Consider the following 13,412-nt stretch of genomic DNA (forward strand, 5'->3'; position numbering starts at 1 on the left):
AACAGTTTTTGACGCGCTAAATCGAAATCCGACAATAAAATTACTCCACAACTTTAGGTTTCCGAGATATTCTAACCTAAAAGTGCAGAAAATATTGTTTTCGTTATATTGGAGACTAGATCACACGGCGGGCTGATTTTTTTCGGAAAATCTAGTCTCAAAATCTAAGGATCTTGAGGATAATAAACGTCTAAATTCAAGATAGCGGATTCGATATGGCGACTACAGCTGTCACACTCTATAGCGAGTAACTAAAAATTCCAAAAAGGGTTTCACAATGGTAACTCGCGGGTTTTTGGGGCCACTGATCTCGAATCTGTGATCAGAATTATTTAAATCATGACAACGGATAAAATATGGTGGATAATTGTTACACGCGATGGCACACACATAAATTACACATTTTCAAGTACTTTTTCGAATTTTTAATAACTTCCTATGCAATATGGCATCTAGAGTCGCCATATAGGATCCGCCTTTTGAATTTAGAAAATCTGACCCCAGATTTGAGATCAGTGACCCCAAAAACCCGCGAATAACCATTATCAAGCATTTTTTGGAATCTTTAGGACCTCACTATTAAGCCTTCAGCTGCAGCCGCCATAATGAATTGGCCATATTGAATTTGGAAATTCTGACCACAGGTTCGTGATCTGCATCTCCAAAATCCTTTAATGCTTTGACAATATTTTACGAAAAAAGTCAATCTGTCGGGTACTCTTGTATCCAATATAGCGAGAAACCCCTTCAGAAAAGTATAGTCTGGTTTCTGGGTTTTGAAAAATAGAATTTTGTCGGCCTGTGTAATCCAAAGCCAGTTTTTGTATTTTCAACTTTTCATATTAATTTCAGATTTATAAAAAAGATTTTCAAGTCTTTTCCTGTTCTCACGACAATTTGATTTACAATAAAATTGACATTTAATGTACAGTTCAGTCGTAGAATTATATTGTTGGCAGTACTCATAGATACATTATACATTTATTAAAATGTATGCAGAAACGAAGATATTATTTTTCAATAAGAAGAAATAAATTATTTTATAAATGTATCGAAGTAGTACAAATTTAGAAAAAAATATATAGCGCCATTTTCACATTATATATAACATAAAGAAACAAATATTTCAAAAAATATATTAAGTTAAATTGCACTGAACACCTATTATGCCATGTATTTAGGCATCTAAGCTATTCATTATACACAATTGATATACGGCATTATTTTTATAACGTTTAAGGTTAATATATTTGAATATATATACGAAGAATATTTGACCGGTAATCGTTACTCACGTAAACGCATATTTTCGCTGATAGGGGGGGGGGGTCCGACACTTTTTGATGACCCTGTATATTAACAAGTAGAATGCATCATCACTTGTGAGAAAGAACTAACAGTGCTAGCTGAAAATATATTCGTACCTGCGACTTACGCAATATTTGCACCAAATATTTTTGTGTGATAAAAGAAACCAATCATTAGGGATAACATAAAAATAAACTTACTGCATAAAATTCGTAAACTTTATCCGCTAATACAGAAAATTAACATGACCTCAAATTCGCCTCTATAAGCTCTGAGTATTCATAATGCTCATAGTATACTTAAAATATTGAATGACACAACTTTTACAGAGTCTAATAATATTATACTAAATACAAATTCTACATAAATAATAATAATAATAAGTGAACGATGAATTGTCAATAATAAATAGTATTAAATACAGGTATAAAATTAATATTGCCAAAGATTTCGAAAAGATTTAAAAGGCTTTAGAAAGACTTTAATTATTTCATGAAAATTTTCGATATATTTCAAACATTGCAGAAAGCTCTCAATGAATTCTCAACGGTTTCAATAATTTCATAATATCCAAGTAAAAATGCTTCGACTTGAGTTCGACTTGATTATGTCTTGAGTTCGTTTCCAAGACATCGACGTCTGGTTGCGTCTCAAAACTGAGTCGAGATATACGTCTTCGTCTTACTTCTATGGTCCCAACAGGTAAAACGTCGTATACTTGTCTCAAGTCGAGCCTTGTCTTGGCTAAGACGAAGTTTACTTGCCTCAAGTATATCTGCCTCAATGCGAACCTTGTTCGGCTCATAAATGAGATTCAAATTGAAGAATGAAACATTTTTAATTTTGAATGACCCTTTTTTATGACAGTTATACACTCGAAGTTATAAACCACTCGTGTTCAAGCCGTAAAAATTTGACTTAAGAGATAAATGTATGTCTTGAAGACATAGAAACTTGTCTCTAAGACATAAATTGAAGTCTGGCTCCGTCTCAAAACGAGAAATGCTCAAGTCGAACATTTCGATTTCAGCATGTATTGATTGGGGTTAATTGAAGTCGTAGTCAAGTCGAGGCATTTTTACTCGGGTTATCACCAATTATTTTAAAAGTATTTCTAAAATTTCAAAGATTTCTACGTAAACATTTCCAAAGCTTTCAGAAAGATTTCAATGATTTCAAAAAGGTATCAAAGCATATAAATATTTCACGAAAATGTTGCCTGAATTTAGAAGATTTTCTAAAGGCATCAATGCTTTCTGAAAGATTTCATAAAGATTTTGATAATCTTACAAATATTAGCAAATATTTCGTAAAGTGGTTGAATATTTCGAAAATATTCAAAATATTTTGCATATATTTAAGAAATATTTCCAAGTTTTCACAAAAATTCACAAATTTTTCAAAAATATTTCAAAGATTTCAATGAGTTGCCAAATATTTGAAATATTTCGTAAAGATTTAGACAATTTACATATTATTAAATATTTTTAAAAGTTTTTAATATTTCAAAAATATTTCTATAATTTTCTAAAGATTTCAAAAAGATTTCAAATATCTTAAAAAATTTCACAAAGATTTTCCAAAGATTTCAAATATTTCGTAAATATTTCGGATACATTTAAATGATGTAACAAAGATTTTAATCATTAAAAAAATGTTATCAAATACAGTGAAACCCTTAAATAGCCCTCCCTTCTATAGCCAATCCGAGAATTGAAGCTTTCACAATGATTTTAATGATTTTCCAAAGATTTCAAAGATTTTACAAAGATTTCAAATATTTGACAAAGATTTCAAAGATTTTAAAACGATTACAAATATTTGTTAAAGATTTCAGATAGATTAAGAAGATTTCACAAATATATCAGATGGATATTTGGAACAGTTTAAACGATCTGATAAATGTAATCTATCGAAACTGATAGATAATAGTCATCCTAAACAAAATTCTGCCGAAACGCCACCATAGCCAAATTTCATCACAACTTCCGCTAATGTTTACAGAGCAAATTTTCTCCTTGTTGAACGCACTACATTTTTTCTAGAAATATCTCAAAGTGACTACCTATTTAATTGTCTTCTTTATTGTTTCCTTTGAACTTAACACAAAAACTTGTATTTCCATGTAATTTCAAGGAAACAAAGAATTAAAATTGAGTGCTGGTAAACGCGCATTCAATTTATAACATACGTGCAATGGATCAGAAGTTTCCATTACTTTCCATATTTCAGGGCTAATTTTAGGTATTAAATTAGACTCAGAAAAAACAGTCTAGCATGGTACTAAAATAAGACCACTAATCGGAACCTAGATCAGATTATTTTAGATTGAAAATAACAGCATGAATGTCTCCTATTTGAAAACAGGACAAATAAAATATAATACCGTAAAAAAGAGTTCTCCAATTTTTGCAATGTACGAGTATGTTTGTGAGTTTCATAAACATTTTGAAAGCCATTGGATTCTTTATTTTGAAGGACCAATTGCGGACTCACAATATAGTTTTCAAACGGTGAAAAATTGGCGAATGTAATATAAGGAACAATAAATAAAGCAGTAGCACAATAAATATAAATATTCCTGATAAGGTTACGCATTTATCTTTAAATGCGTGATTTTGGAACTGATACTCAATATCTCGCTCCATTCTTTGATTATGATGAAAAAATACCTGAAAGAAAAGAAAAAAATGTTAGACTTTATATCAGTACACATACTAGGGTGGAATAACAATGTAAAAATGATTACAATCGTTTCAGCCCACGAGAAAATATGTGTAATATCAAATTATAGATTGAAAAGTCATTGTTTCGTTCAATTTAAAATGGTTCGAAAGTATGCGTAAAATATGCTTCTTGGGTTAAGTTACCTGCATACTTTTTTGAAAAAAACTGAAAATGCGGAACCTAAAACTGTCTTCCTTTTTAGTAAATGAAACATCCTATTATTTCTTTTTCATGGGAAAAATGATCTTATTTGACGAATGGACTTTAAGCACACTTTACAAACACGGAATATCGGCATTTTGATGCATCTATTGTAAACATTTTGATTCGAGGAAAATAATTCATGTATTTTGAGAAAAATATTTAATTACAGTGATACAAATATTTTTGAATCAATAAAGAATCTTTTCAATTTGTATGGAACTTTAATTCCGCCAAACAGATACTTTAGATTTGATAGTATGTGGTAGTTGTTATTTCACTATCTGGAGGGGTTTCGCAGTTCAAAAAAATACAATAGATGGCTCTCTAGCCAGATGGGCCTGTTTGTGAATTTTTATGTACATATAGAAAAAATACTCAAATTCATTAAAAACATGATATTTTTTAAGAATATGAAAGGGAAAAAACATAGTTTTTAGTAACAATAAGAGCAGCTGTAATTAGTCACTCGAAAAAATTCATGAAAACATGGAATTTAAAATTAGAAAAATTGAATATAAAAATGAGTATTTTAAAAACCGATTGAATTGTTTTCATATTTTTCTACTATTTGTTTTGCTATTTTAATTAATTAATTTTATAAACTATTGTAATTATTTCAAAATTCAAACATTGATTGATAATATTAATTAATTTATAATAATATTTAAACATTAATAATTAGCCTTATAAATATATCCGTTTGTTACTTTATCTAGACATTTCCGCTTTCTTAAAATATATATTTATATATCATTTACCAGGAAATTTTGAAAGGGAACAGGAATTTTTCAAAAAATTAAAACTGGGATTTACAAAAAGGGAGTTTAGAAAATCCCTGTTCCAAGTCAAAATTGGTCACAATTTAAAAGTTCCTACTTCCGAAGTTAAAAAATAAATAAAGTGCTTCAAGCAGTTTTCAGAGTAGAAGTAGTATTTTGAAAAGGAACTATTTCTTAATTATAACATAATTTTTTAAAATATTTTTTCGTGAAGAATATACCTTTTTTGAAACTCAACTACTTGCAGTTGAAGGCTGAACTCTTTTATGAAAATTTATTTTTTAGAATATTGGTAGAAAATCGACTTTTCTGCTAGAAAATGAGTTGTTTCTCTGAATTTTAATCTCTTTATTTAAAATTTCTTCTTTTGGTTCAGAAATTAAAGTATTTCATTTAAATATTGATATTTTAAGTTGAAAATTCATCTTTTAGCTTATAAATTAATTAATTCACTTCAAAAATAAACACGTTTGTTGAAAATTAATTTTTTACATTCGCATAATTTATGATTGCGAAAGTATTATACTTGTCAAAAATTCACCACAACAGTTTTTCAACGGATCTCTATGTTTTCAGACGCCCTGAATTCGAAAATAAAGTTTTTACGATGGCGTTTTTCTATCTGACTGTCCTTCCGGCAGGCTGTCCATCATTTTGGATAAAAATTCAAAAGGTTAGAGTATTTTCAATATTTTTAGAACCATTTTTTTATATTTAAAAACGTAATCTACGTCTATTTGTGTTACTCCGAAAGCCAATCAATTTATTCTAATTACTTTTTTTGATAAAAGGAAATTTCTGAGGATTATAATATTTATAAGATTTGAAAATTAATCAAAAATCAAAATTTGAGGCAAAACCACTTACGATATAAAAAAAGTAAAAAAAGAAATGTAGATATTCGGCGATTTTTAAGATTTTCAAACAAAATTTTATGGCACATATGAGCGCATGTAAAGACGAATGAATCCATGTAGAATTATAAATCAGGGCACTACACGGAGAAGCTGTCAGTTATAAAATTTGAATATCACTTTTTTCAACTTCAATCTGCTATAAAAAATATTAATCTTCCTAACTATAAATGACAATTTTTAGGTTTGTAGTATATTTATAAATGAAATGAAACATGTATTCAAACGGAGAGCTGCGGCAATAATACTATTTTCACGGCTACATCCTAGATTGCCATCCAACTTTTGTAAAGATCAATATCGTAATACCAAGTTTTACGAACAAGAGTTTCTCCGTGTACCAGGTCCTGCTGAGGTAGCCTTATTTTATTTCAGGCGCGGATAGAGAAATTCTATCAGGCCCTGATGGTGCTTCGTCAGGCTCGGAATGAGTATGGCCGTATGTAGCAAACCTTAAACAGTCCATTTCAGGTAACCTTTCCTATGCTTTTCAAATAAGTAACGCCCTTTTCCGGGCCGAATATATTTCCTATAAAATCCCTCAAATTATTATTTTTTAAATATAATATAATATATTATGGGTTTTAGAGGGAATAGCAAATAAAATTTCAGTTGAGAATTAAATAATTAAATATATTTGATCTGAAATAGGCAGAATTTTCGCCCTTTTATTACCAGCATACATTTTTTTTGCAAACCTAATTGGATTTTGAATGACTTGATCGAACCAATAAATAAAATCATTCTTTATAGAAAAGACTCAGTTTTACAGAAACGTTATTGAATAAAAAGGTAAATATGATAATCAATATTCAATCTGAGTAGTCACTTAAATTTAAATTATAAAAAAGATCTGAAAATCTGTTAATAACCACTTCTTTATAGAACGTTTAGTCTTTATTTTATTTGTAAAAAATAACATTAAGAATTTTAAAAAATTTGGAAAAACGTCACAAGTTACGGAATAAAAAGGTTTAACAAAAATTGTTTACCAGAAATATATACAAATTTGGAATAATTTATTACATTCCCATAATGTGTTATGAAGAATGAATTAGGATTCTCCGAAATTTGACACTACAACGTTAACATTTTTAACCAGACGACGCAAATTACGAAAAAAAGTCTTAAATAGAAATTATAGCTTTTGAAAAATCCTACAAAATGTCATTTACCCATTTTCAAATCAAGCTTATCATTTTTCAAATGTTTATCACAAATAATATGCAGAAATTCGAAAATTCCAATATTACGTGAAAAGACGCAATATACGTAAAAAATCTACAAGAAGACTTGTAGGATATTTTGCTTTATCCATAAAAAATACTATGATAACAAAAATCCTATTCTTACACTAGCAACGCGCGATAAAGTCTCATTCAAGCATTCTAAATGCAAAGAATACATACCCAAGCACGAAGCGCTAGGTTATATATTATCGAGGGCAAAGCGCGAGATTCAACAGACGCGAGCCCTAGCGAAGCGATCCGCGCGCGCAGAGCTCCATGAGAATGTGCCTGCAAAGCGGTCACATTTTTTAATTCAAGATTTATGATTTTGTTCAAAAATTCATTTCTTCAGTTAAAAAATTAGCCATTTGGATAAAAACTTGTTGTTCCTTTGAATGAAAGGGAATTTTTTTATCGAAAATGTAACTATTTTCTGAAAATCCGATTTTTTTAAGCATTACATTTTTGACTAGAAATTCAACTACTCTATTTTTTGTTGAAATTTCATAATTTTCAGATGCAAATTTAAGTATTTTGTTGAAAGTTGATAATTTTTATTTAAAATAAAACCATTTTTTTAAATTGATGCAATTTGTAGAAAATTTGTCTTTTTCGTATAAAATGAATCTTATTGGTTGAAAATTCGCCTTTTTTGATAGGTATAAATTTCAACTATTCCAGTAGAAGATTCATTGTTTTAGTTGATTTATCAGTTTGGTTGAAAATTAGTTTTTTCAACTAAAAACTTAACCGACCCACTTTGCGTGGAAACTTGACCTTTTATAGTGCAAGATTTGAGAATTTGTATTTGAATTTGTTTTTTCTAAATCAAATTAAATTTATTTTCTTTAATTATTAATTTTACATGTCTTATTTTACACAATTTTACACATTTTTTCATAGAAATCGCTTTTAATAGGATATTTACCGTTTTCACCAATACACAATAATGCATCGGTGGTACAAATTGAGACGGATGAATACATCGCAGATGGCGCTGACGCGAAAAACAAAAGGCCACGCGCGTGCGCGCAAAGTAAATTCTTTGTTGTCATCGTGTGCTGCATGATGCACTTGTAAAAGTTATAAAATTAATAAAAATGGATAGCGAAACGTATACAGTGAGTGGTTGTTGATTTAAAAGTTGAATGACAAGCATTAGCGTCTTTGGGCTTAAATGATACTTCTGACAATACTGTTCAAAAGCAAGTCGATACTTACATTGTTTAAATAATTTATTCATGAGAAATAAAAGATTAAAATGTGCGATGTAGATGTGGTGACTTCAACGCTCGATTGGGATGAAACCGGAGACTAAACACGGTCACGATGAGAGAAATTTAGATAAAAATTTTTTATATTTTAGCGAAATGTAACGTAATATATTTTTAGAAAAGTGACGCCCATACATGAAATCCAGTTTAAAAAATACAAAGTTTATTATTCATTTTTAAATAGTCAGTTGTCCCGGTACACTTTCACGATTTCGTTATGTGACCATAATACTGGACATTATGTCAGCCTTGCCAAGATTTTCCGTCACTCTTTCCAAGCGGAAGAAGTCAGTACATAAGTATTGCAGTTGCACGTCAAACTGTCTATTCTATCCTATAAAATTTCATGAGGTAAATATCAATATGAATGGAGCTCAAATTTGGATATAAATTTTTCATGATGTGTATTCTAAAACTATTAAAATGAATTCTAATTTTCAGGTCTAAATTTTAAATGGTTAAAAATAGCAAAAATTAAAAACCCAAAAGTCATCAATACTCAGCAAAAGCATAAACAAATAAGTCATAAATAATCAAAAGAGTAAATCATAAGATGTATTTACGACCAAACATTAAATCGTCAAGTCTTCAGTTGAAAAGTGAATACTGAACCAAAAAGATGAATTTTTAAAATAAAATTATCAAATATTGAACTGAAACAAATTAATTTTAAAACAAAAAGATGAACTTTTGACAAAATAGTTTAGCTTTCAACAAAAAAAATTGATTTCTAGCTAAAATCATGAACATTTCATTGGAATACTTACGTTTTCAAACGCGAAGATAAATTTCCAACATCAAAAATACGATTTTTCATCGAAATACATGAATTTTTCATAAAATTTTTGAATTTTCAACTAAAAAAGACCAATTTTAAACAAAATAGTTGAATTTCAACTAAAACCATCAATTTTTAACCAAACTGATGAATAAAATTTGCGTTAAATTACACAAAATTAGATAGATTTTGAAATGCAGATTACAGACTAATTGTTCACATCTTACTTATCTCGTTTTCATTACTTTCTCATCCATAAAGAAAAGGTATTAGTTTTATGTGAAAACTGACTTTTCAAATTGAAAAAAAACCAAACAAAAATGAACGCTTGATGTCAAACAAAGCGTGATATGGGAAAAAGTCAAGAAAAGAAAAACATTATTTTTTCCGTGGCCCTACATGGCCCTACAAGAATAGCTGAGCCACTTTGTGAATTTTGTTTAACCCTTGCGTTACCAACAAAAAAATTTCACACTAGCAAACAGCCAGGTACCCGGGTACCCAGGTACGATTTTGGAAGTAAAACTTTGCTATACCTGGAAACTAATACATAAACTAAATTGATATTAGTTTATTAATACTTTAGGAAGATATTTTAATAGAAATATAGTGGTATTTTAATATATGGTGACCCATATAAGTCCTTAGCAAGGTATGAAACGCAGGCAGCTTCAAAAGTCGCGTAATCGACGTTCCTGCTGATAATCAACCACGAGACATTACTGGTAGGAAAGTGGTGATTGGATTGTGCTATATTTGCAATAAACAGGCAATCAGAAAATGTCAAAAGACGAGGAAGAGTTGTGTTTCATGCGATAAACACACTGCAAAAATTACGAGATGTTTGGAATCTATGAAGTGAATTTTTAGTATTGAATACGGTAAATCAATAATTCCAAAAATGCTGCGTTGTAGTTTAACTTTCTTTTGTGTAAATTAGTTAAATTTTTTTGCATTTTATGTAATGATAAACAATTTTATGACTTTATTTATAAGCACTTTGGCACAAAAGTAATAAATAAATATTATCATTTTCATAAAATTTCCTCAATAAACAATACAAAATATATTATATTTATTATTATTCATTTATTAGTATGTATTCTTTCCTGTTTTATACTTTTTTTTCGTTTTTATCGCATGAATCCTAATATTTTTGTATGTGGGTACCCGGGTGGTACCAGCGTGTGCTTTTTTCAAATCAAAAATTTTTTGAGAAAAATAAAAGAAATAATAACTTTGAATGTATGTTTCTATATAAAATCAGCCAAATCATGGGGATCCGGAAGGATTTTAGACGATCTCTCCAGGGAACAAAGTGACGTAACAAAATACACGCCGATGGGTACCCGAATACCCGGGTGGTAACACAAGGGTTAACAAAAGAATAGAAAGTTCAAATTTTCATCGCACAAATAATAATGAATTACTACATTCTCATCGACAATGAAAAGGTATTAGTTTTATGTGAAAACTGACTTTCGCAGGTTTCATGAAATGTCGACGTTTTGAAACCTCCTGAGTCAGAAAAAATTGGTTACTTCGGTGTCTGTTCGTCTGTCATGTTGTTGTTCTTGATGTTATCACCTGGATACCGCATAACTTTCGAAAGACTAATGGGATTTGTTTGTGCTTTGGCACTTCGTTTGAGGGACAAAAAAGAAAGATCGAGTTAATTGAAAACCCATTTCTGATATTAGACAAAAACACGAACAATTTAGGCCTACGACTTTTTTTGACAAAATAAAAATGACTAAAGTTATAGCATCTTCAAAATAAAAAAAGAACCAAACGGAAATAAAAATTTGAAGCCAAGCAAAGCCTGATATGGGAAAAAGTCAGAAGAAGAAAAACTTTACTTTGTCAAGGCCGTACAAGATTTTCTAAACAACTTTCTGAATTTTGTTTGAAAAAAATTGAATATTCGAATTTTGATCGCACAAAAACTAATGAAATATTACATTTTCAACCATAATGAGAAGGTATTAGTTTTGCGTAAAAACTGACTTTTGCGGCTTTTATTAATCTTGACGTTTTGAAGCCTCCTGTGTCCGAAAAAAAACGTTTTTACGAAGGTGTCTGTCTCACTGCCTGTCAGAGTCGTTTTTGCTGTGGTGATCATCGATAAACCGCATAACTTTCAAAAGACTAATCAGATTTTTTGGGCGTTGGCGTACAGTTTGAGGGACCAAAAAGATAGATCAAGTTCGTTAACCAGTCATTTTTTATAAAAATTTGAAAAGTTAAAACGAAGCCACAAACAAAATTGATTCAACCACGAATGCTTTTTTGATAGAAAGCGTAGTATTTTTAATCGTAAAAGACATGATCAAGATTTTAAAAATAAAAAAAGGAAATAAAGATAAGTATGTTTCAATTTCTGTGCATACTATAAATTTTAATTATATAAATTATGGGAATATTACATGTTTCAGCTCAGCTCAAAATAAAATGTAATGCAAAGTAAAAAAAAAAATTGAAGTAATCATGGTAAATACAATTCGTATTTGATTTTTCAATATATAAATAATAAATACCAGACAGAGTCACAAAAAAAGTATTATATTTGATATAAAAGTGCTGAGCATAATGCAGAAAAGCTGAAATTTTTTATAAAATCGTGTGCGAAGCACGAGATACGTAATGAGAATCTGTTCTTTAAAGCCGAAAGAGCTTTAACAAAATAAAGTTGGCAATCACAAAATAACAGATGTGGATCAGTTTAGCTTTGATTTCATATGGCATTTGCAAGAATGTGGGAGAAATTTAAAGACTGAGCGCGACGTGCGTGAACCAACAGTCGCGAGTCCTAGGCGCGCCGAAACCCGCGATCGCAGCGAGCCTCTCGCGCAGCGCGCAATAAGAATGTGCTCGCGCAGCGGAAACATTTAATTTTTTATTTTGAAGGCTTTGAATTAAAAATATTAAACATAATCCCCATTCGATTTGATGTATTATTTGATTTTATTGTATTGTATTGTATTCATAAATTGAAGAAAAGTAAATTTAAAAAAAATATCCTACCTCTACATCAGACTTATTATTAATTTTACCATTATTGTGATAATTATAAATATGAAGAATATTTAACATTGTTCGGAAACACTTTTAAAGGAAAAAATTGTTAATTGAATAATTCCAACTCTTTCATTTTTATTTATCCCTTGATTTAAATTTTACGTATACTTTACTTTATAATATTTCACTGTCACGTCTATGCTGTAAATTCGCTTAACTTCGGGAAATAATTCTTGATGCTAGCAATGAATAAGAAGAAAAGGACGCAGTTTATTATTGCCATGGTGACGGGATTTTCGCATCGTTTTTCTCTTGAGCGTTCTACAACAAGCGCAATACGTCTATATGCGATACCTGCCAGGATATACTTCTTCACAACTGTAGTGTTTGGTTAAAACCGAAGCCTATGTATGTCTTTGCGTATTTTTTGACATCCTCTTTTTACCCTGCTTCTTTCGCCGTGCCGATCGACTAGCTTCGTATATGATCGCTTTTTTCCGTCATCTCGAGCCGTCGCGATTTGAAGAATAGAGAGAGAGAACGGTTTCTCTCATTAGCGTTGTATCAAGATCACACTAAGATTTTAGTATTGGGCAGTCAAATGATTTATCTAAAGCTACGCTCTTGTTGTTGCATTCGGTTCGGATTATTTTCGCGATTGGTCCTTAATGTTGTTAATGTAAATTGATTTGCATTAGCAATTACATGTGTTTGATACATGTTCGATAATTAAAACTATATTAAATTCAATTGCAGTAAATTAATTTTATACGCAATCAGTATATGCAATACGTGCATGTCCGATTAATTATATTCCGAGGCCTCTTGAGTGCTGACCATTTGGTAATACTGTGTGTTTAAAACTAGATTAGCTTTTTATAAAGGACCATAAATTTGTAAAGTGTAAGCTCACAGACGATAATAAAAGGGTTTTTTTGCCGGAAGGATTTTTCCCTTTAAATAATGTTTGATTTATTTGAATTGTTCCGTCAGCCTTAAATATAGTGTTATTATTATTATTATTATTATTATTATTATTATTTGAGTTAAATTGGATTCAACATTAAATACTTGAATCACGGGATTCTGCCATGTTGAGAAATTTCCGACGAAACTTGTAGTGTTTGTTGTTCGTATGCAATTGGGTATGAAAATGAGAAATCATGTGTGTTTGTGTGAAA

The sequence above is a fragment of the Belonocnema kinseyi genome, chromosome 7, assembly GCF_010883055.1.
Source record: "Belonocnema kinseyi isolate 2016_QV_RU_SX_M_011 chromosome 7, B_treatae_v1, whole genome shotgun sequence".
NCBI lineage: Eukaryota > Metazoa > Arthropoda > Insecta > Hymenoptera > Cynipidae > Belonocnema > Belonocnema kinseyi.